Consider the following 24,683-nt stretch of genomic DNA (forward strand, 5'->3'; position numbering starts at 1 on the left):
CTTTAAACGCACAGGTTCACAAATTATTAGAAAGTATATTTTATATACTATTTACAGTAGCAAAATATCAATTTTAGAAAGTATATTTTACATACTATTTACAGTAGCAAAATATCAAATGCAAGAAGCAAATTTAATTAAAGATAGGCAAGACATTTTCCTGAAGACTATAAAACATTAGTAAGAGAAATAAAACAATGGCTTATGCAATTATGGAAACTGACAATTACCAAGATCTGTGACTGGCAAGGTGGAGGCCCAGGAGAACCAATGGTGCAGTTCCAGTCTGAGTCCAAAGGCCTGAGAACCAGGGAAAGCCAATGGCGTAGTTCTAGTGCAAATGCCAGTTGGCTTAAGGCCTTTCAGCTTGAGTCCAAAGGCAGGGGAACAAAAACCCAAAACCAAACCAAACCAAAACAGCAACAACAAAAACCATGCCCCAGCTCAAGGCAGTCAGACAGGAGGAGCTCCCGCTTACCTGTGGGAGGGTCCCCCTGTTTTACTGTATTCAGGCCGTTAACTGATTGGATAAGGCCCACCAGTAGAGGGGGCAATCTGCTCTACTCAGCCTGCTGATTCCAATGCTAATTCAATCCAAAACAACCTCATTGAAACACCCAGAATGTTTGACTAAATATCTGGGTACTCTGTGGTGCAGTCAAGTTGGCACATAAAATCAGCCATCACCATCAATTTGGGGGAAAACTGACATTTTAACAAAATTGAATCTTTCAGTTTATAAACATGGTATATATCCCCCATTCATTTAGATCTTTTATTTCTCTCACTAGTGTTTTGTAGTTTTCAGTAAAAAGTCTTGCCTATCTTTAATTAAATTTGTTTCTTGGCATTTGATACTTTGCTACTGTAAATAATATATATTTTCAATAATTTGTGAAATTGTGCTTTTAAAGAATTATAATGCAGAATTTTTAGGAGAAGGATAATTGAAAATCCGTCCAGACAGCAGTGAAGTTTAGGAACTACCATTCTGGACATAACCGTAAGTCATTAATAAAATATTCCTTACATCCCTGTGCTACTTTATTATTCCAAAACATTTGTTTTTCCTTTGGTCTTCATAAGGGTTCTTAGAAAGAGACAGAAGAGCTATTATTTCTACTTTCATACAAGGAAATGTGGACTCAGGGATTGATGTGGTTTGAATATATGTCCCCACCAAATCTCATGTTGAAATGTAACCCCCAGTGTTGGAGGTGGGGCCTGCTGGGAGGTGTTTGAGTCATGGGGATGGATCTTTCATGGCTTGGAGTTGTCCTCACAACAGTGAGTTCTCATGAGATCTGGTTGTTTGAAAGTGTGTGGCACCTCCCCCACCACTGCCTCTTGCTTTTGCTTTCGCCATGTGACGTGCCTGCTTCTGCTTCACCTTCCACCATAATTAAAAGCTCCCTGAGGCCTCCCCAGAAAGTGAGCAGATGCTGGTACCATGCTTGTACAGCCTGCAGAGCTGTGAGCCAATTAAATCTCCTTTCTCTATAAATTACCCAGTCTCAGGTGTTTATAGCAATGGAAGAACAGACTAACACAGGGAGACTATCTAAAAGTCCTGTGACTAGCAGGTGGCAGAGCCAGCCCCAGAGCCCAGGACTTTTCCCAGGAGAGAGGTCCTACTTCTGATACTGAAGTTTTTCTATAGAAAGATGGCCTTTTATAAGCATTACTGAGAACATACTTCCAGGTGCCCAGGAAGAATCTCCTGCCTGTAGCCTCCATAGGCAATGTAGGAGGAAGGGAAGAAGACGGCAGAGTGGACCAAGGTAACAATATGTAATACACTAGAGTCGGGAGCAAGAACAGTGTCCTGTTAACCTATGTGGCACTTTTGTGCTATTAAGAAAGGGTGCTCTTTCAGCCAGGACCAGATGCCATTATGCAATGAACAACTTGTACAGTCATATGTGACATCCCAGAGAGATAACAACAAATATAGAAACCTTAATCAGGAATTAATTATTGATGAGGAAGCTAAATTGGTGAGTATTTTGTTTCTTTCCTTTAGAGAAATTCATTGAAAATACTTTCAAGATGATTCAAAGGTAAAAGAGAAGAAATCATCTTCTTTCCTCTGCCTTTTACAACCTTTCTGTCTTCTATCCTTTCTGTTTCTTGTCTTCTTCCTTTCCTTACTCAGCACTTATTGAGTGCCAGGGCATGAAAATGCAGAGATAAATGAGATGGCATCTCTCCCTAGGAACTTCTAAGTCTTAGAAACTTTTTTGACTGCCACCACCAGGAAGAAGTACATTTTTTGGTATTGCAGTTTTGTTTTAGGTCTTTTTTTTTAAGGGTTATATATTGAAACATTTATGAATGAAATGATGAGTTCAGGATTTGTTTCAAAATCTAGGGATCTAGGCGTGAGTGGAGTATACACAAAACAGGATTGATCGTGAGTTGATAATACTGAAACTGGTCATGGGTCTGTGGGGGTTCATTATCTGTCATCCATCTTTCTAATGATCTATTTGAGACAAAAGTTTCATCAAGCTTGGCCAGGCGCGGTGGCTCAAGCCTGTAATCCCAGCACTTTGGGAGGCCGAGACGGGCGGATCACGAGGTCAGGAGATCGAGACCATCCTGGCTGACACGGTGAAACCCCGTCTCTACTAAAAAAATACAAAAAACTAGCCGGGCGAGGTGGCGGGCGCCTGTAGTCCCAGCTACTCGGGAGGCTGAGGCAGGAGAATGGCGTGAACCCGGGAGGCGGAGTTTGCAGTGAGCTGAGATTCGGCCACTGCACTCCAGCCTGGGCGACAGAGCGAGACTCCGTCTGGAAAAAAAAAAAAAAAAAAAAGTTTCATCAAGCTCTACTTTCTCTTATTACATGCAGTGAATTCTGATATTTTAAAATCTAGTTTATTCTCTCTTTCAAAACCTGGTCCTTGGGTCCTAAATTGTTTTTGAAACCCACGAAGGTAAAATAATATGTATTTTAAAAAACACTGATGTCTTGAGGGAGAGAAGGACCCATAAAATAATTGCTTACTGTTGACCAGGAAGTGCTACTAGAATATGGTCAGAGGGCTGTAGGAGCACACAGGAGGGAAGGACCGACCAACAGGGTCCTGGGGAGTCTGGGAAAGCCCTTCAGTAATTTGCATGGCAGAGGAGACATCTGCATCTTTGACAAGATGGTGGGGGGATATTTGACCTTGAGGATGAGGGAAGTGGTGCAAGTGGGGTGAGCCAACCTGAGTTCAGTATGGCTGGAATGTGAGGGCTGTTGGGGAGGGCAGGAAATGAGGTAACAGATAGCAGCAGCAGCAAAAGTCACAAGTCTTCTGGAACAGTCTAAGGAATTCAGATTTTATCTGTGTTTCAGGGAACCATTGGAGGGTAAACTGAGAAATGACCCTGTTTCATTTGCCTCTTGCAGAGATCATTCTGTCAGCTCTGTGTAGGTAGAGCAGTCTACCTCTGTGGTCATGATTTAGAGCATAAAACCTACACCCAAAGGAGAGCCAGTTTGGAAGCCAGATCTAACCTACCTCATGTAATTATGTCCCCACTCTGCCACATGACTTCTCAGATCTACACAAATTGGGCTTTTTCAAGTATTTATCAAAACAAAAATTGCAGTTGCTTTCAGGACGTAGGAAGAGGTGGAAATAGAGCCACTTCCCTGTGTGCTCCTTTCCCCTTTTCCCTGCATAGCCTTCTCTCATGTGCAGAGTTATGGCCACCTGTGAGAGATTCATAATAATCACCTACAATGTGGCATTTTTCTAGGTGCTTTACAACTGTTACCTCACTTAATCTTCATAATAATTCTATGTGGTAACTATTATTGTTATTAGTTTCATTTCATAGATGAGGAAACTGAGGTAAAAAGAAGTGACTTGTCTAAGGTCACACATCTAGCAATTAGCAGACCTGGGATTTTGGCAGTCTGGCCCCAAAGTCCACTCTCTTCACCACCATTGTGCTTCTTGATTAAGTTTGATTTCATTCCACTCATCTCCTTAGATTCAGATGTTTGAACAAAGACAGTCATGAAAAAAATTGGGCTTTAAGTTTTATTCTCAAGATTGCCAAATCCCTTTCTTCCCTAATGAGAGGAGGAGGAAAGTGTTCTAGCTGGGAGAGAAAGGATGGCTTCTTAGAAGGAAGTGGTATTTTAGTGGAGCTTTGAAACATGGGTGAGAAGTAAATTGCTGAGAAGGATGAGTTGCTAGTACAGCCAAGATGAAATAATCCAACCACAATCTCTACCAATGTTTACAACAAAAATCTGGAGAGGATGCAAAAAACTACATGAGAACTCTGAACAGTAATAGCGGGCAGGCAGAGTACTGGGTTCAAAACTTGAACAATGACTCACAGTGAACATGGATTTGCAGAACAGTGTGGAAAGCTGAGTCCGAGATCACTCCATCTTTCTAGCTAGAGGAAGCAGTGGGGAAAAAGCCACTGGAAGCCAGAGAGTGTGAGGAAATCCCTAAGAGGAGAGAGCTGGAAAAAGGGATCCACAAATTGGACTGCCAAAAGTCCTGGGCACACTACAAGGTGTGCATGCATGGAACAGACCCAAGAGGCACAGAAGAGGTTATAAGAATCTAACTGTGATATTAACAACCATCCAAGTCCCAGACAAACTCTTGAATGGAGCATGTGACAGATTGACTCAAATGGCATAGCAAAAGCTTTGAAAACTGATCTGTCACTGGAGCTAACACTCATAAAAAGCGAGACAGTACTTTCAGTCCGAACCTAAGTGGGTTAATTTCCTGAAAACAAACAAACAAACAAAAAATCAACATTTTTCAGATAATTTTTAACAGGATCCAGAGTCTCACAACATGATATTTAAAAATCCAGGATATAATTCAAATTTACTCAATATCAAAACAACCCGGAAAATCTAAACAGTACTCAAAGGAGAAGACAATTCAATAGGCACTAACACTGAAATGACTTAAATCGTGAAATTATTAGACAATAACTTAAAGTAAGTATGACCATTCTCCACTCTTGAAATTGATTGTAAGATAGAAGTTCTCAGCAGAGAAATAGAAACTGCAGAATAATCAGATAGAAATTTTAGAACTGAAAAGATGATATGGACTCAGTGGCGGAGTAAAGATGACAGAGAAAAAAGCCAGCGAACTTGAAGTAGATCAATACAAATTATACACAATGAAATATACATTATGAAACAAAAAACTGGAGAAAAATGAAAAGCATTTCATGGTACTGTGGGACAATGTCAAAAGGCTAAAAATTCTTGGTATTGGAATTCCATCTCAAGGTAAAAAGAAAACTACTGGTGCAGAAAAAAAATATTTGGAGAAAGAATGGCTGAAATTGTTTCAAATTTAAAGAAAGACATATTTTTACAAATCGAAGAATCTCAGTAATTTCGAACAGGGTAAATTTAATGACAACTCCTCACCCACCTCATAAGAAAACTTCTGAAAATCAAGGATTAAAAAACATTAAGAGCATGAAAATATGACACATTATACATAAGAAAAGGGAAAGAAGGAAAGAAAGAAGAAAGGAAGGAATCAAGAAAGAGAGAAAAGAGAAAAGAGGAAGGGAGGGAGGGAGGGAGGAAGGCAGGCAGGCAGGCAGGCAGGAAGGAAGGAAGGAAGGAAGGAAGGAAGAAAGGAAGATATACAAATGACTGTCGATTTCTCATCCAAAACCGTGGTGGCCAAAGACAAAGACAGTGAAACCCCATCTTTAGAATGCTGGAAGAAAAAAAAAAACAACTATCCACCCAAAATTTTATATCCAGAAAAAATATTCTTTGGCAGTGAAAGCAAAATAAAGATATTTTCAGGTGATAGAAAACCAAGAGACTTCATTTCCAGGAGACCTGCTCTTAAAGAAATACTAATGGAAGTTTTTCAGCCTAAAGGGAAGCTGTACTAGAGGAAAAGTTAAAACTTGAGGAACAAAAGAAAAGCAGGAGAAATAATAAATATCTAATAGATTCCCCTTGATAAAAATACACACACACAAACATAAATCTCATGACATGGGTAATTACAAATTACTGGCAATATTTTAGATTTATTTCCTTCAAGTCTTTTTTTTTTCTGTGAATATGCATTTCTCTCTTTTTCTTTTTTGGTGTTTCTCTCTCTGTCTCTTCCTTTCATGTGGACATTTCATAACATATTTAAATATTCCTTTTTGTTAGCATTTGAGGTTGTTTCAGGTTATGCATGGACTGAAGTGAAACTACAGTCTTTGGCAGCTTTTCTGATAATTTCTTTTTTGGAGATAGAATTACTGAATTAAAAGAGAGTGGACATTTTTAATGCTTTGATACTATTTGTCAAATTGCCCACCCCCCCCCCCTTCTTTTTTTTTTTCCTTCCTTACCTCCCCCCTTTCTTCCTCCCTTTTTCTTTCAACTAAGATTATATAATATATAGTTTTATAATCTTTATTTATTCACACTATATTGTGAGCATTTTCCTGTTTTGTTAAAAAGTCAATAATTTAAAAAAATTTAAGTTGATAATGGTACTATGGTCATATTTTTTTAAAAGGACATAATTACGTATTTATGGATGGAATGATACGTCTGGGATTTACTTAAAATACTCAGGGATAGGTGGCTATTAATAAAACAGTATTGACCATGAATTGATAATTGTTAATGCTAGATAATGGATACATGGTGGTTCATTATTACTACTTTCTATAGTTTTCTATGTAAGTGCAATTTTTTTATTTTAAAACTTTATCTGAGTGTGGTGGTGTGTGCCTGTAGTCCTAATGCTTGGGAGGCTGAGGAGGGAGGATGGCCTGGGCCCAGGAGCTCAAGGTTGCAGTGAGCTATCACTGTGCCACTGTAGTCCAGCCTGGGTGACAGAGTGAGACCTGGTCTCTAAAAATAAGTAAGTGAATAAATGTTTTAAAAGTAAAAACTGTAAGAAATGTTTATGAATGTTATTTTTAATTGTTTAATCATAACCCATTGTGGCCGGGTGCGGTGGCTCACGCCTGTTACTGTAATCCCAGTACTTTAGGGGGCTGAGGCGGGTGCATCACGAGGTCAGGAGTTCAAGAGCAGCCTGGCCAAGATGCTGAAACCCCATCTCTACTAAAAATACAACAATTAGCCAGGCGTGGTGGTGGACACCTGTAATCCCAGCTACTCAGGAGGCTGAGGCAGGAGAATCGCTTGAACCCGGGAAGCGGAGGTTGCAGTGAGCCGAGATCGCGCCACTGCACTCCAGCCTGGGCAACAGAGTGAGACTTTGTCTTAAAAAAATAAATAAATAAAATAAATCATAACTCATTGTGTGGATATTTCATAACATATTTAACTTGTCCTCTTTAGTTGGGAATTGAGGTTATTTCAGGCTATGCATGGCTGACATAAAACTGCAGTCTTTGCTTCTTTGAATATTTCCTGTTTTTGAGATGGAATTACTGGGTTAAAAGAGAATGATCGTTTTTAATGCTTTGATATATTTAATCAAATTGTCCTTCAGAGAAGACATTCAATGTTATTTTTCCATGAGTTATTTAAAAGTGACTTTGTCCGCTGTATTGTAATTTTTTAGTCTATTAATTTGGTGGGAGAAACTGTATGTTATTATTTGAATGTGAATTTCTTTTATTTCCAGTGACATTGAATCCCCAGCCTGTCCCTGAATTGGTTCCCACCTGATTAGGGAGGAGGCAGAGAGAAGAGTAGAAAAAAAAAGTATTTATTTATTTATTTATTTATTTATTGAGATGGAGTCTCGCTTTGTCACCCAGGCGGGAGTGAGTGGTGTGATCTCGACTCACTGCAAGCTCCACCTCCCAGGTTCAAGTGATTTTTTTGTCTCAGCCTCCGGAGTAGCTGGGATCACAGGCATATGCCACCATATCTGGCTAATTTTTGCATTTTTAGTAGGGACAGGGTTTCACTGTGTTGGCCAGGCTGGTCTCGAACTCCTAACTTTAAGTGATCCACCCACCTTGGCCTTCCAAAGCGCTGGGGTTACAGGTGTGAGTCCCTGTGCCCGGCGAAAAAGGATTTATTTTCTCTTCCTCATTCTTCACTTTGAAGATGAGAGGCAAACACAGACAGATCCCGGATTCAAATGCTGGTTCTACAACTTACTGGTTACTGATTTTGTACCTTTATTTTTCTGACCCTCAGATTCTTTACTGAAGAAATCAGGGCAGTCATATTGGCCTCCCATGAACTGTGAAGTAATAGACATTTATAGAGAAAATGCCTGGGGTGCAATGGTCAATCTGAAAATGGTAGCTTTTGTTGTCCTCGGGAAGCTGAGGCTCAGGATGTGAAACAACCTCCTGCTCTTTTTCAGAGGCGGCAAGGAACTCAGAGCTGGGTTCCTTCACACAGGGAAGGCCCCTTGCAGGAACTGCTGCTGGTATCTGTGTCATCGCTTCTTTACCGTTTATTCTTCCAGCCTCCTGGCTCAGTCTTTCATTCCCTGCTGGGCATGAAGGCAGCTATCACAGGCCAGGAAAGTCATGTTAGGGAATTGGGTCTTAGGTAACTAATTCAAATTGCTAATGGTATTTATTTGATTCAGTGGAAATGCACCTTGCAGTGTTTGATTCAGAGGACTGGTTCGAATTTCAGGAGGGTTTGTTTGACATTGTCTCATCTTACTCTCCGGAGCAGGATTCAGACCTGGAACGCTGTCTTTCCAGGGCAGCCTAGCCAAGCTATGGTCTCTGCCTCAATTTATTGCCCTTTCCCCAGGCCTCACATCTTCCTCCCCACTCACTCTGCCCAGGCTCAAGTCCTCTATGTTAGTCGTGCTCTTGCTACACACCTGCCACCTCTTTCAGAAGGTTGAGAGCAGCCAAAACAGAAACGGGAACTGTGGCTCTCAATAAACTGCTCGCAGACCGAGCGAGAAGCGGGAGTGCTTTGTCTGTATTTACTGCATTTTTTTATTTCTTTTTTTTTTTTTCGAGACAGTCCCGCTCTGTCACCTAGGCTGGAGTGCAGTGGCACGATCTCGTTCACTGCAAACTCCGCCTCCCAGCTTCAAGCAATTCTCCTGCCTCAGCCTCTTGAGTAGCTGGGATTACAGGTGCACACCACCACACCCGGCTAATTTTTGTATTTTTAGTACAGACGGGGTTTCAGTGTTGGTCAGGCTGGTCTTGGACTACTGACCTTGTGATCCGCCCGCCTCGGCCTCCCAAAGTGCGGGGATTACAGACGTGAGCCACCTCTCCTGGCCGCACTTTTTAGGTTATTTCAACACCAAGCAAATAGTCCTCCTGGGCCCAGGCTCACAGATGAGGCCAGGAAACAAACCCCACCATACTCTCAGCCCTGAGCAGGGGTGCTGCCGATCGGGCACAGGGGCATTTCTTCTGAAATGAAGACTGGGTGCCAGGCCGTAGGGCTGCCAGCCTGCCCGTGGTTTCTCTCTGGGACCATCTGACTGATTTCCTGTTTTCTTCCCTGAGCACATTCAGTGCAAGAGGTCTAAGCATGAGGGTGGGAGGTGCGGTGAGTTTGGCCTGTTTTCCAAACGGAGGGAAAATCCAGGGAAGTCAGCAGGCTTCGTTGTGAGGCATCGGGTCTACCAGCGTTTCCTATTTCAGGCCATGAGCACCTGCTCTGTGGAAATGAAAGCAAATATTTACCAGGCAGGGACTGCAGAGGGCTGGCAGGGGTGAGGTGGAAGGGCTCAGGGAGAATTTAACAATGTTGTGTTTTCATCTTGATGATCACACAAAATGATTCTGTAGCAGTCACGATGACTTCAATTCATAATGGAGGAGACGTTTAGCGTCTCAAGTGCTTCTCGAACACTGTTCTTCGTCCTCTTCAAAATGGGAGCGTACTTAATCTGTAAGCTTTATTTCCTGTGGCTCTACAGAAGTGACGAAATAACAGCACTGTCTGGAGAGACTTAAAATAACAAGCATTTCCTCTGAACAGTTTAAAGGCTTCTCCCATCTATTACTTCCCCTGTGCTTTCCCTTAACTGTGAAATAGGGACTATTAAGCTCTTTTTTTCACATGAGGAAACAGAGACTCAGAGAGGATGAGTGACTTTTCTGAGGACACACAGTGATTTGGTTGGAGAGTTAGAGGACCTCACATTTGTGCCCCAGTTTCAGGCTTTTTCTATTAGCTCAGTCTTCACAGTGACACGCCCTGGACCCTGCCTCCCACGAGAGTCCCACGTTCCTATTCTCTTTGCTGTGGAGCAGTGTTTGAAATAGCTAACACTCAAAGTGGCAACTATTGTTTCGTTTTGTTTTTGTTTTTGAGACAGAGTCTCCCTCTGTCACCCAGGCTGAAGTGCAGTGATGCAATCTCGGCTCACTGTGACTTCCCACCTCCTGGGTTCAAGCGATTCTCGTGCCTCAGCCTCCTGAGTAGCTGGGATTACAGACGTGTGCCCCACGCCTGACTAATTTTTGTATTTTTAGTGGAGACAGGGTTTCACCATGTTGGCCAGGCTGGTCTTGAACTCCTGACCTCAGGTGATCTGCCTACCTTGGCCTCCCAATGTGCTGGGATGACAGGCATGAGCCACCGCGCCCGGTCACAAATACTGGTTTTGTTGAGATGAACATCAAGGTCTCGTGCTTAGCCAAAGATAAATACTGATTCATGACACTCCCAAAAATTTCATCTCATCCTTGAAAATGAAGACTTTCCACACTCAAGAGCAGTCAAGCCGGGCTCCAGCCTTCTGTCCCTCCTCCCCTGCTTCCCAGCAGGTACAGGTTTACCAGATCCCAGTTATTAAGCACCTGGCATGTGCCAGGCACTGCACAATCCTTACTTCTAACCCTCACTGCAGTCCTGTGAAGCAGGTGGTTTTGCACACATTGTTCAGATGAGGAAACTGAGACCCCAACTATCATGTAATTTGCCTAAAATTGCATGCTGATTAATAATAAAGCTGGGATCCGAATCTAGATTTGTCTGACTCGAAGCCTTGGTGCAAATGAAATTTAGCACCATTCCTCCAAACTGAGCCTTGTCTTAGGGTCTTTCGCCTTCTCAGTCTTGGTCCTTGGTCCCGTTTAGTTTTTTCTGGGCCCACCGTTTTGAGCTCAGTTATCACAGCTATCAGCCTCTTGACTGAATTGATTGACCTGGATGGATGTGGTCAAAACAGGCAAGTTCACAGCTCTGCCTTTCCCAGGTCAGCACTGGGGTGAGGTGCAGGGAGGGCGGGAAGCCCAGGGGCAGCTCTCTTCCTTCTGTGGGCCTCTTTCTTACGTCTCCATCCTCCTAAGTCACATTCTGTGCTTGGTCAGCATGCAGGAGTTGGGACTGTTTTGAGGACTTGCTTTCGGGTTGTGGGGAGGGTAGTGCACTGGTATGATAGCAATACATTCCTGAGCAAGTCATCTGGCCTCTCCCAGCTGCGGTTCCTTCATCTATAAAATGTTGACACAGTGTGTCAGAATGTTGATGTTCACCAGTGATTTTTCCTGAGATCTTTGCCAATTCTCAAGTCAACATCCTTATGGTCATTGTTGCCAGGATCTCACTTATTGCGTACAGTAGTCTAAGAGGAGGCATTTTGTTCTCGCTTGACAGAAGACAAAATCACACACATGCCACCAGAGCACATAGTTCCCCCTTATACTGTAGATGCAATCAAGCAAAGTTGAAAATCTAAGTGATCTCTGTTCCTTATTGATTCCACAAATAAAAGGCACCAGGGATTTCTAAATCTGTTAAAGGAAATTTATCACTGAGTGTAAACCCTCCCTAACATGGGCTAGCAATTTTGTTTCTCTGGGAGCCATACTTCACAAGCCAACAGTTATTTCTGTCACTTCCTAATACGTGGAGGGTACAGCATCCCCTGCACACTAGGTTCCAGCCTGAGTGTGAGCTCTCGTACATACGAAAGGACTGGCCCCTGTGAGCTTCTTACTGCACACACTTCATAATTACTCCTTAGCAGACTTAGGCTGTTTCATGTCTAGGACCTTTGGAGTTATTCTCAAAAGTGAAAATCCCAAATGTTGATTCTGTAAATGCCAAGGGTCAATTGTAATATTAACAATGATCCAGGGCTGCTGGAGGATTCAATGAGATAAAATGCTAAGCGTCCAGTATCCCAAGTGTGCTCTGGGCTTGGGACCTTTCTCATTCACTGAAATCCTTTGCTTTCAGGGTTAGGTGGGCATGGCTGTGGCTTAAAGAGTCACAGGTCAAACAAGATGATCATCTTAGTACAGGCATTAAGAGTGCTGTCTTTCCTGGGTGCAGCAGCTCATGCCTGTAATCCCAGCACTTTGGGAGGCTGAGGTGGGCGGACTGCTTGAACCCAGGGATTCAAGACCAGCCTGGGCAATGTGATGAAACCCTGTTTCATCAAAAATTTACAAAAATTAGCTGGGTGTCGTGGTGCGTGCCTGGAGTCCCAGCTACTTGGGAGGCTGAGGTGGGAGGATCGATGGAGCCTGGGAGGTCGAGGCTGCAGTGAGCTGTGATTGAGCCACTGCATTCCAGCCTGGGTGACACAGTGACAGTTCGTCTCAGGAAAAAAAAAAAAAAAAGAATACAGTCTTGGATTCAGACAGTTCTGGGTTTAAATCTTGGCCCTGCCATTTACTAGCAGAAGTCCTTTAACTTTTTTGAGATTCAGGTTTCTTATCTGTGAGATGGAAAGGGTAACACGGTGCTGACCTTGGAGGGCTGTGGTGAGACTGAATGAGCTGTCGGATGTCCTGGGCTGGCAAAGTGCCTGGCACGTGGGAACCCCCCCAAGGAGGCAATCATAGTCACTTTTTCCCCTTCCTTTCCTTCTGTACAGAGCCACAGACCCCAGCTTCATGCTTGTTGATGATTTCAGTTCCTGTCTAAAACCATTTTCTTGTTTACAAACTAACCATCTTCCGCCCCAACACACACCACAAGCCCCCGCCGTGGATGCGAGCCAGACATTCTACTCATCAAGCGCCACTTGCCTGTCCTGTGCTTGGCAGTGCTAAAAAGGAGACAGAGAAGGGATAGAATCTTACTTTCCTGACTGGAAGAATAAGATTCCCACACGCAGCACCTGGAGAAGCGGGCGGGAGTGCAGGAGAGGGTGTGCGCCTGTCAGGAGTGTGAGTAGAAGTCGACAGTGGTGGCGAACTCCTCACTGGAGAGTCTGAGAAGCTTCCTCCAGGGACGTGGGCTGGAGCTGGGGCTGCCTTTGGGGACCTAAAGTGAAGGGAAACGGTAATGCGGGGAGGCAGTTTGGGGTTGAGATGAACCATTGAGTGATGGCTTCTGTGGATCTGTCCCCCAAAGAAACATGTCCAAACATGGGTGAGCGTGCTCCAGTAAGCACCCAGAAAGTGCAGATGTAAAATGTTCTTCATGTCTGGTAAGGAGGGAAGCAAATGTGAAAACCCCCGGAGAACCAGCCCCTGCCTCCCAGGAGGCAGTGACATGGGCCAAGAGCAGAAGTTGAGTTCTGGCCTTCAGCTGGGATTGCTCAGAGGGTAGCAGCCCCTTTGCCCAAGAGACTGATCTGCAGCCATGTTGCTGCCTCTTCATGTAGTGACCAAAGACAAGACAAGTTCACCACGTGGGGAGGAGAGAGAAGTGAAAGGCCCACCTTGATGCAAGGGCGATTAGCTCTTTCTCCAGCAGTACTAACTCACCTTGGCCTGCTAATCAATGTGTGTTCTTCAGAGGAGGCGATCCCCTTTGAGTCTAGGAGAACAGAGTTGATGACAGTGTAGCCTGAAATTCCTGGGGCCCTGGATTGAAGCTGTGGCCTTGCCCCTTCCTCAGTAACTCTGGGCTGTTATTGGGCACCAGACTTCCTAGGTTGCGGAGGAGTCTGGGTTAACTGGGGACTTTAAATGCTTGAGCCATGCGTTGACTCAATAACTATGTCTACCCTAGGCTGAACTGGTGTTCCCCGTCCCTTCCCAGGAAAGGCCTGGCCTCTCTCCCATTCTGCCCAAGGTCACCCTCTGTGAACTTTAACATTCTTCCTAACTATTTTGATGTTTATTGGTCCAGATCCATTAAATCAGAAGCTACTGAGGATAATATCAGGCATCTATATTTTTAAAATGCTTCCTAGGTGATATTGATGCCCAGGCAAGATAGAACTACAATGTTCTAAGTGGTTCCCTTCACCTATACCACTCACTTCCATGGCTATGAGATTAGGGGTGGGAGGGCAGGGGAGGGTTACACCAAGGGCCTTGAAGCTCTCAGGACAGACCTGAACAACCTTTTTCTCCTCTATGTTCCCTTCCCCTTTCTCTTTGTAGGGGGCCCATTTGGCCTTGGACAGATCCTAGCAAAGACGTCAGTTTGTTAAGACGAGAGAGGTAAACAGTTGTTGCCTTGGTGACTTTAAGGAGAGGTAGTTGCACTTCAGTGACTCTGGCAATTAGAAAACGTCAAGGAACACTGGCTCAGACTTCCTCCTGCCCAGATTAATAACACAAAAACTACGATGGACATGGATGGGAAGAACGGCCGCCTGGCACGATCCCCAGCCCTGGAATTCTGGGAGGACATGATTAAGAAGACATTATTAGACATTGTCCTCACTAAAGAGACAGTTAAAGTGGAGTTTGAAAACATCATCAATGCAATTGCATTGGGAGTTATACCTGATGTAAATGACGAGTTGATGGGTGCAGCAGACCAACATGGCACAAGTATACATATGTAACAAACCTGCACGTTATGCACATGTACCCTAGAACTTAAAGTATAATAATAATAAATTAATTAAAAAAAAAAAAAAAAAAGAAAACATCATCAGATCCACGTTGGTAGGATTTCAGAGAAAATTCTTATCTTTGGTATTTCAGTAGAAATCTTTCCTGGTTTGTTGCCATTTGGTTCTCCTTCGCAATTTAGCATGGGAGAATTCCGGGCAGCCTGATTCCTTGCCCATCTTTGACAGCTCTGCTGCTGTGTCCTGGGGGAGGCAGGTTTCTGACGTAACTGCTGCTCTGCCTTTGCCTGGTGAGTGCTGAGATGGAGAGGCAGGCTGGTATCTGTTTGATCTGGTAGTCCAGGAAAATTGTAGTTTTACATTGTTTTTCTCCTGATTTCTAAACACGTGAAACCAGATTCTTCTGGAGAAACATAGAATGCCTTAATTTTGCCTAGCTGGGGGCTGTTGGGGTAGTTTTTCTAAGCAGTCTTTTGTGTCTAGCCAACCAGTAGAACCTGATTTTTGGGGAGGTGAATTAGCCAGGGTTCTCTTGAGGGACAAAACTAATAGGATAGATGTATTGATAAAGGGGAGTTTATTAAGGAGTATTGACTCATGCAATCACTAGGTGCGGTCCCACACAATCCGTCTGCAGGCTGAGGAGCAGAGAAGCCAGTCCGAGTCCCACAGCTGAAGAACTTGGAGTCTGATATTTGAGGGCGGGAAGTATCCAGGATGGGAGAAAGATGTAGGCTGGGAGGCTAAGCAAGTCTAGTCTTTTCACGTTCTTCTGTCTGCTTTTTATTCTGGCCAAGCTGGCAGCAGATTAGATGGTGCCCACCCAGATTAAGGGTAGATCTGCCTTTCCCAGCCCACTGACTCAAATGTTAATCTGCTTTGGCGACACCCTCACAGACACACCCAGGATCAGTACTTTGCATCCTTCAGTCCAATCAAGTTGACATTCATTAGCCATCACAGGGGGTATGCTAAGCAAGAATTGTGTCTATGGCTGTAATCACAAAATTATAATTGTATTGGAGTAAGCTCCACAAACCAGAGTCCTTTGTCCAGGGTCTCCAGAGATCCACCAGACACTGAATATCTCGAAAAGCTGGATGGGAGAAGCATGTTCACCACAGCAAACCTGCACAACCAAGAAAATCAAGTTTCTTTGTTTTATGCTAAACTTTCATCAACCGACTGTGGTAGTTGTGGCAATCTCATGCTGTTCAGAACCTCTGATTGGCAACAGTATCTTTGTTCATTTGATAACAAATAAGAACTCAAATTTTAAATTAAAGTTAGTTGACAACGTCTTTCAAATTCTTGGAATCATGTCGGGGGAAACAAAATACAAGAGGATATGATTTGATGTGGAAGAATTTAGGAGCTCTTGGCTTTGCTTAAATTAGGGTGTGCTTCTGTTATTTCACTGGGATTGTGAAATGTTGGGATGAGGAGATATGAAAAATCTATAGCTGAATATGCTAATGATGGTTGTAGACCATAGAAATAAATATTCAGGAAGTCTCCACTGAGTAGCTCTGTAGGGTAATGTTAGCTGCTAGAGCAAATAAACTCACGTCAACCATCGTGGCCCAGAAGTGATACATGTTATTTGTACTCACATTTCTTTACCAATAACTAGTAAAATGATCCCATCTATATGCTGTGTGTGTTTGTATGTGTAAAATGCAATCCCTCTCTGGGCAGTAATTTACAGCACTAACTCTATATAGCAGAAGGAGCAAACTTTGGGCGGCGCAGCCAGCTCTCCCTGATGTGAGGAAAGAGAAAGAGGGGTCAGAGCATTAAGTGGCAGCTCAGGTGGCACACATGAAGAATCCAAGCTCTTAGAGAAATGGGAGTCCTTCATGGGAGAGGGTTTCTGGTGGCCAGGACACATGGAGCCCCTCTCGGAGGCACTGTGGCTAGTGCAGGTACCTTCTGGGGGCAACAGGGTGTCAAGCACTCTAAGTCTAAGAACAGAAAGTTTGGGTTCTAAGGTCCAGATGAGGGTGAGGTTTGCTCACTGAAGATTAAGGAGATGAAGATCAGGGCAGAGTAAATAGGTGTCACCAGAAGGCCAATACAGTGATTAGCAACTGTAGTTGAAGTGATAAAGCAGAGAGGCTCGCAGTGGCCCTTGGAAGGACCTGAGTAGAGGGACATAGGATGAAGAGCATGACCAGTTTGTCAGAATAATCTGGGCAGCCAGGTGTGGTGGCTCACGCCTGTAATCCCAGCACTTTGAGAGGCTGAGGCAGGTGGATCACAAGGTCAGGAATTCAAGACCAGCCTGGCCAAGATTGTGAAACCCCGTCTCTACTAAAAATACAAAAATTAGCCGGGCATGGTGGTGGGCACCTGTAATCCCAGCTACTCGGAAGGCTGAGGCAAAGAATTGCTTGAACCCAGGTGGTGGAGGTTGCCGTGAGCTGAGATCACGCTACTGCACTCCAGCCTGGCAACAGAGCGAGACTCTGTCTCAAAAAAAAAAAAAAAAATAATAATAATAATCTGGCCACATCCTCATTTGACCATTTACAGTGACATTTTGAGCAAATGACTTAAACTCTCTGAGTTTCAATTTCTTTATTTACAAAAGGATTGTTAATACTCCACCCCACAGGGTGGTGCTAAGGCTTAAATTTGGTAACATCTATAAGATGTTAGCACCCAGTAAGAGCTCAGGCCATGGGGCCCTGGGCCATTCTCACCTGGATAGTTGCAAAGGTCTTCTTTTTGACTTTTGGGACCTGCTGCTTATCACAGTTGATTCTGAGGGCAGCATCCGGTGATGCCTTTCTTTTTTTTTTTTTTTGACAAGGAGTCTCCCGCTGTCGTCCAGGCTGGAGTGCAGTGGCCGGATCTCAGCTCACTGCAAGCTCCGCCTCCCGGGTTCACGCCATTCTTCTGCCTCAGCCTCCCGAGTAGCTGGGACTACAGGCGCCCGCCACCTCGCCCGGCTAGTTTTTTGTATTTTTTAGTAGAGACGGGGTTTCACCGTGTTAGCCAGGATGGTCTCGATCTCCTGACCTCGTGATCCGCCCGTCTCGGCCGCCCAAAGTGCTGGGATTACAGGCTTGAGCCACCGCGCCCGGCCCCGGTGATGCCTTTCAAACATATATCAGCAACGTCTTAATCAGATGAAAGCCCAAATCCCTACACCTCTGTAAGGCGCCACGTCATCTGGCTGCCCCTCTATAGGTATTTTGCTGTTCCCTCTACCTGCAACCCTCTTTTCTCAGATATCTGCATGGTTGCCTCCCTCATCTCTGTGAAGAGAAAAACCAAATTCTGTAAAATATTTTAAAGAAGTTTATCCTGAGGCAATATGAGGTACTGTAGCTGAGAAAAACCACAAACCCAAGAAGGCTTGAGTAAGTGGTCCTGAGGCAGTCGGGCCCCAGTGTGGTTTTATACATTTTAGGGAGACAGGCATTACAGGCAAAGATGGAAATCAGTACATGGAAGGTAACTGTTAGTTCTGCCCAAAAAATGTGAGACATCTCAAAGTGGGGGAGGGGGTGTGGTGTTAGGATATGATATATGTTTCTTTTTTCTTCTTTTTTTTTTTTTTTTTGAGATGGAGTCTCGCTCTGTAACCCAGGCTGGAGTGCAATGGCGTGATCTCTGCTCACTGCAGCCTCCGCCTCCAGGTTCAAGTGAGTCTCCTGCCTCAGCCTTCTGAGTAGCTGGATTACAGCTGCATGCCACCACACCTAGCTAATTTTTGTATTTTTAGTAGAGATGGGGTTTCAGCATGTTGGCCTCAGGCCTCCCAGAGTGCTGGGATTACAGGCGTGAGCCACCGTGCCCTGCCTATGTATTGGTTTTCATACATGGTTCCTGGCACATACCCCCATAGCCCTTACTACAGTCTTGCTAGAATGTTGGGCTTTTTAGACTTCAGGGGCAGGCCTTAAGAAACAATCTCTCTCCTGCTGTCCTTTCACCTGCCCCAAGGCAGGATTCTAATGTTTTTTGGCCTGACTGTGGGCCTTACGACCCTCCCATGAGGCCAGGCATGGTGGCTCACGCCTGTAATCCCAGCACTTTGGGAGGCCGACGTGAGTGGGTCACCTGAAGTCAGGAGTTCGAGACCAGCCTGACCAACATGGTGAAACCCCATCTCTACTAAAAATAGAAAAATTAGCCGGGTGTGATGGCGCACGCCTGTAATCCCAGCTACTGGGGAGGCTGAGGCAGGAAGAATTGCTTGAACCCAGGAGGCAGAGGTTGCTGTGAATCGAGATGGTGCCACTGCACTGAAACTTGGGCAGCAGAGCGAGACTCTGTCTCAAAAAAAAAAAAAAAAAGACCTTCCCATGAGAGGTTCCTACCCTATGCCCTCCCCTGGGGGAAGGAATGCTGACGTCAAGAAGCTTCTATAAAAACCCAAGAGGACAGGGTTCAGTGAGCTTTCTGATAGCTTAACAGGAGGAGGTTCCTGGAGGGTCGCACAACCAGGAAGGGCGTAGTAGCTCTGCATCCCTTCTCCCACACCTTGCTCTACACATCTCTGCATCTGTATCCTCTGCAGCATCCTTTATAATAAACCAGTAAATGTAAGTAGGTGTTCCCCTGAGTTCTGTGAGCCTCTCCAGCAAATTAATTGAAGCCACTGAGAGGGGAACCCCAATGGAAGCTGGTTGGTCAGAAGTTCTGGAGGCGTGGACTTGTGACTGGTGGAGGGGGGATGCCTTGGACACTAAGCCCTCAGTCTGTGGGATCTGACACTATTTCCAGGTAGATAGTGTCGGAACTGAATTAGCGGACACCAGGCTGGTGTCGCTGCTTGGTGCTGGGGGGCCCCCCACACATATGGTCACATAAGTCGACTTCTGTGTTGATTGTGGTGTGAGAGCAGAGGAAAGATGGCTAGAGAGAGTTTTCCCTGCACAGGGACTTGGGGGGTTGAGGGTTAGGAGAGGGCTGAGGGGCCTTACAAGTCTTAAGTGTGTTTTAGGGATTCCTTAGCTAACAGTAGCTGAGAGAGTTAAGTTATTGTCTAGTGACTTGAAGTCAGTAGGAAGGAATACCTGAGTAAGATAAGGAGGTTGTGGGGGCCAAGGTCCTTGGTTGAGGGGTTGGAGCCTCATAGATAGCAGCCCTCAGGGTGAATAGATAGTGATTGTCTCTTCTCAGACCTTTAAGTGTCTGACTGTCAGTTAATCTCTCCTAGATCTGGGAAAAGCCTAGCAAGGGAAGAGGCATTAATAACGATTCTCTGGAGATGCCTGTTTCCCCCACCAAAGATGGCTTTGCAGTCCGAAGGGCCGTCTGGCAGCCTTTTCCAAATATGTTAAAGAAATGTATTTTGGGGTAAAGTATTTTAATTTCCTTCAGAGTCTGCTGTCATGTGATACCAGAGTCAGGCTGGAAAGTAAGCTACATTTTACTGGGTTCATTTAAAAACCCATTTAATGAGACTGTATTGTTTGTAGGGTATGACTTAATCTTTGCCTTTCATGGCCTTAGGTATTGTGTATAGTTTGGTATCTTATTGCCACAAAGCGTCTGTTTTGTCAGTCTTATAATCTCTGTTTTACCTTAATGCTGGTCACTTGTGCCTAAACCCCAAAAGGGAGGGGTATGATGAGGGTGTAACCTCCTTTTGGTCATGGCTGGGAATTCATTTTTTCCGGTTTCTCCGGGGTGCCCGTGGCCAAATAGGAATCCATTCAGTTGGTTGGTGAGGGGCTTAGGATTTTATTTTTGGTTTACACCTCCTTCCAACCCTTGTCAAATGTCTTCTTCTCAGTGAGGCTTCCTCTGATCATCTGATTTAAATCTCCACCTCACCCACCCCAAGCTTTCCCTATCTCTCTTCCCTACTCTAATTGTCTGCATATCAGTTATCTCCTTGCAAAGCACCAGGGATTTACGTTGTTTGACTCTTTATTTATCCTCACTGTAAGGTGAGTGCTGGAGGCGTTAGGGATTTCTAGCTGGTTTCTCTACTGCTGTGTGACAGTCTGGTTCGCAGTAGGCGATCAGCATTTGCTGAATGAATGAACCTATCGTATGAGTATTGGTGTAAGTTTTCTCACAGGCCCTGGGGCCCCCGCGAAGTAGAGGAACTCAATCTTCCCTGTTCATTTCCTCACCTCCAACTCCCTTAGACTACCAGGACTTAGATCCTTTTGGATATATATAGAGATATAGATATATACACATGTTTTGCTTGTTTGTTTTTTTGAGACAGAATCTTGCTCTGTCGCTTGGGCTGGAGTACAGCGGTGTGATCTCAGCTCACTGCAACCTCTGCCTCCTGGGTTCAAGTGATTCTCCTGCCTCAGCCTCCTGAGTAGCTGGGACTATGAGCGCACGCCGCCATACCCAGCTAATTTTTTGTATTTTTAATAGAGACGGGGTTTCACTGTGTCAACTAGGATGGTCTCGATCTCCTGACCTCATGATCTGCCCGCTTCAGCCTCCCAAAGTGCTGGGATTACAGGCATGAGCCACCACACCCAGCCTATATGTTTTTTATATATATACACACACACACACTCTCTCTCTATATATATACACACATATACATATATGTTTTACATATATACATATATACACACATATACTCTCTATATACACACATATCTATACATACATACGTGTGTGTGTGTGTGTATATATATATATAGAGAGAGTATATGTGTATATATATTAAAAAAAAAAAACCTGGGAGAACCATTGAATTTGAAACCACCAAATCTCAACAAGCCTTGGAATCTAACACTCAGTTTAAGGAAACACGGAGCAGAGAGGAGAACATTAAACAACACCCTGAGGAAGCCGTGAGCCGGGCTCAGAACATAAGCCACTCCACAGGAGAAATGACTTCATTTTCTCAATAAATATTTGCCATGGAAAAGAAGAAGTAAGGGAGTGAGGAACTTTTCTAAGATAAGAGAGAATTGAAAACGGCACATCATCCGAACAAAATGCCCCGTCCTTGTTTGGATCCTCTTTTGAGCAGGTTAATGTAAAAGACAGTATTGAGAGAACTGGTAAAAATTTAAAAGTGGATTGGATATTAGGTGATAATGGCATTGTGGTCATATTGAATTATTATTTATATTCATATATTCTCTGGCAGAACCTGGTGCGTGTGTGTGTTTATGTATCTGTGTGTGTGTGTGTCTGTGTGTGTTTCATAGTGAAGAGAATCTCAGGGTCTACATTCTCAATTCTCCCAGGGGTGGTACGTAGGTAATTCTGGATGCCATGGGAGTTAGTTAATGCATTGCATACAGTGGAGGTCTTAGGACATTAAGGCTTAATTTTTTGTTGGATCTGCAGTTGGGAAGAGCTGGTAGCAGGAAACTGATACAAAGTCTGGCATTTGCTTTAAATTACTCCAGGAAAAAACAAAGCAGTGTAGTAAAGATTAGGAGGTGAGACAGTTCCTCTTTCTGAGGAGGTGACGGGCCCACTTTTTTTCTCTCTGCCTCTCTGTAGCACGGGGCTGTGGTGTAGTGTAGGGGTGTGGAGGAAAGAGTGGGTGGCTGTGTTGCTGGGGAGGGGTGAAGTGTTTTTTCCACCCTCTGTATAGGCCCTTCCTGCGCTCTCCTCTGCTTAACGCTGATTTACCAAGCGGAGTGCAGATTGCGTGGTAAGCATGTGGGAGATGCCTACTGGGGCTGGGGCATGTAGTGGGGAGTGGGCATTATACAGAAAGGGAATTCATGGGGCACGAAAGGCCTACTTTTTGCCAGGTACCTGTCAAATAGGAAGGCAAATATTTCTACGAATACATGTCTGTCTGTCTGTCTGTGCGTGGGGTGCAAGGTTGAAGACAGTAGCAAATGGCTCATGATTTCCCTTTGCCATGGCTGCGTCAGTCTGGAGTTCGGAGCTCTCCTAATCAGTTCCGAGTGGTTGGCTCTGGTCAGGGACCGCAGCCTGACCTCATGGTGGGGACACAACACCTCCCCAACAAAGTTCTGATCTCCAGGCTCTTAGAAAACCTCTGGGGAAATGTACTCAGGGAAATGTTCTGAGGACTTCATTATCAGTGCTGCCTGGCTGGGAATCTCTGACCCTTGACAGGAGTGAAAGCCCTTTATCTTCAGGTCTTTGCTCTGGGCAGGATCTCCCCATCCCCACAGGCAGGTGGGCCTGTCCTCAGGTAAATACTTGCAAACAGTCACAGCCTCTCAGGCACTGTGCACCCCTCATGGCTTCCTTTCTTTCACTCTCTTCTCAGATTCACCAGCTACAAGTCGGTTTCTTGTTGCATATCGCGCTTCTGACCTTTGCTGCGCTTTTGAGCAAAATAGTGACTTGTCAGAAATGTTACGACAAATGGTTAATGTTTTGATCCATGTTGGTTCCCACTTGATAGAGCTCTGGGTAGGAGCTGGGGTGTTGGAGCCGGACAGCCTGGGAAGGCTCCTCTGGGGACTCTGTGAAGCGCATGGTGATAGCAGTCCTTGCCTTGGGCACTGTTCTTGCTGCAGGAGTTAAATGAGCTTCACCAAATTACAGGACCTTTACTGCCTGTAAATTACTTAGCACATAGTAAAAGCTCATTCATTATTAGCTAGAATAAAGTGATAAAAAGCTATCATTAAATTGTCAGCACAGCCCTGCCGAGGCAACCTTTTAAGTATTGTTATCCTTCAGATGAAGACACAAGGTTCACAGAAATTGACTAACTGGCCTAAGATAACTCACAGTGCAAAAGCCAGGATTTCAATCTAGGTTTTTGAGACTAGAGCTTGAGTGAACTATTTCTCCAAAGCCAAGGCTTCTCAAACTATTGGTGGTGAAGAACCAAATTTTTTTTCCCAATTCCTCTCACATCAGTAGTTTTGTGAAATATGATAAAAATGGAGCTAGGCGTGGTGGCTCACGCCTGTAATCCCAGCACTTTGGGAGGCCGAGGCAGGTGGATCACGAGGTCAGGAGATCGAGACCATCCTGGCTAACACGGTGAAACCCCGTCTCTACTAAAAACACACAAAAAAATTAGCCAGGTGTGGTGGTGGGTGCCTGTAGTCCCAGCTACTCTGGAGGCTGAGGTGGAAGAATGGCGTGAACCCCGGAGGTGGAGCTTGCAGTGAGCCGAGATCGCACCACTGTACCCTAGCCCGGGCGACAGAGCGAGACTCCTTCTCTAAATAAATAAATAAATAAATAAATAAGAATGGATTCCAGAATCATGAAATGAGAAAAAGGACATTTGAAATACAAGCCCCATTTAAAAAAAAAAGTATTGATAACAGGCATAAAATTACTCTTTAAAATTACTGTAAAAGTCACTTACACTCCATTTCTGTACTTAACTCATCTTGCATCTTGAAAAGCCTTCTCAGCCTAGCACTTCTCTGCAGATCTCGCTTTCAGCAGCACTATTCTCAGCTACCTGTTTCTCACCACTTGCCTGAGAATTAATTACCTGGGGTGCTTATTAAAGCAGATTTCCAACTTCCCCCCAATATTCCCCCAACCTCCCAGACTACTTGGATCAGAATGATTGAGACAGAATTCAGGACCCCGCATTTTAACGAGTGATTTTAATGATTTGGATATGCTCTAAGTCTGAGAATCATTGTGTTCTGCAATGTTGCCTCCTCTCTACAGATAATAGATAAGAGGGTAAATAGTGAAGGGAGTGCAGTGTTTTATTCCAGCCCCCTTTCTTGCCTCCCCCTTTTTTTCTCAAAAAAAAAAAAAAAAGTTCAAAGGCTTCCTTTCTGTAGAAGCTCACTGACAGAACCTACTTTCCGGACTCAGCGCACTTCAACAAACAGGTATTGAGTGCAAACTGTAGGAGGCTGGGTAGCTGTAGAGCTGACCACAAGATGCTCACAAGTAGTAGAGAGTGAGTGTAGGTAGAAAAAGGGCAGACCTAGGGCATTTCTATGCATAAGGTGGGGCAGAAGAGGAGGAGCCAGCAACGAGACCAGTAAGGCATTACTGGTAAGGTGGAGGAAAACCAGGAGAAGTGTAGGTTTTGGAAGCTAGGTGAAGAATATGCATTAAGGAAGAGGAAGTGACGGACTGCTGATGAGCTGAATAAGATGAAGACTGAGCATTGAC

At 44.4% G+C, this 24,683-nt stretch overlaps 1 protein-coding gene across 3 annotated transcripts in view; it reads left to right on the plus strand.

The window, feature by feature from the left end:
* The window catches only part of ST6GAL1 (ST6 beta-galactoside alpha-2,6-sialyltransferase 1), a 144,867-nt gene that overhangs the window by 73,869 nt on the left and 46,315 nt on the right, over window positions 1-24,683 (plus strand). Inside the window, exon 1 of one of the 3 annotated variants that reach the window (XM_025375269.1) lies at window positions 19,055-19,201. The exons of the other annotated variants lie outside the window; for them this stretch is intronic. The gene's annotated coding sequence lies outside the window, so the exon portion shown is untranslated. Of the gene's footprint in view, window positions 1-19,054; window positions 19,202-24,683 lie in introns of those variants that run through there. 3 annotated transcript variants of the gene reach the window in all.

This window comes from Theropithecus gelada, chromosome 2 (assembly GCF_003255815.1).
Source record: "Theropithecus gelada isolate Dixy chromosome 2, Tgel_1.0, whole genome shotgun sequence".
Taxonomy (NCBI): Eukaryota; Metazoa; Chordata; class Mammalia; order Primates; family Cercopithecidae; genus Theropithecus; species Theropithecus gelada.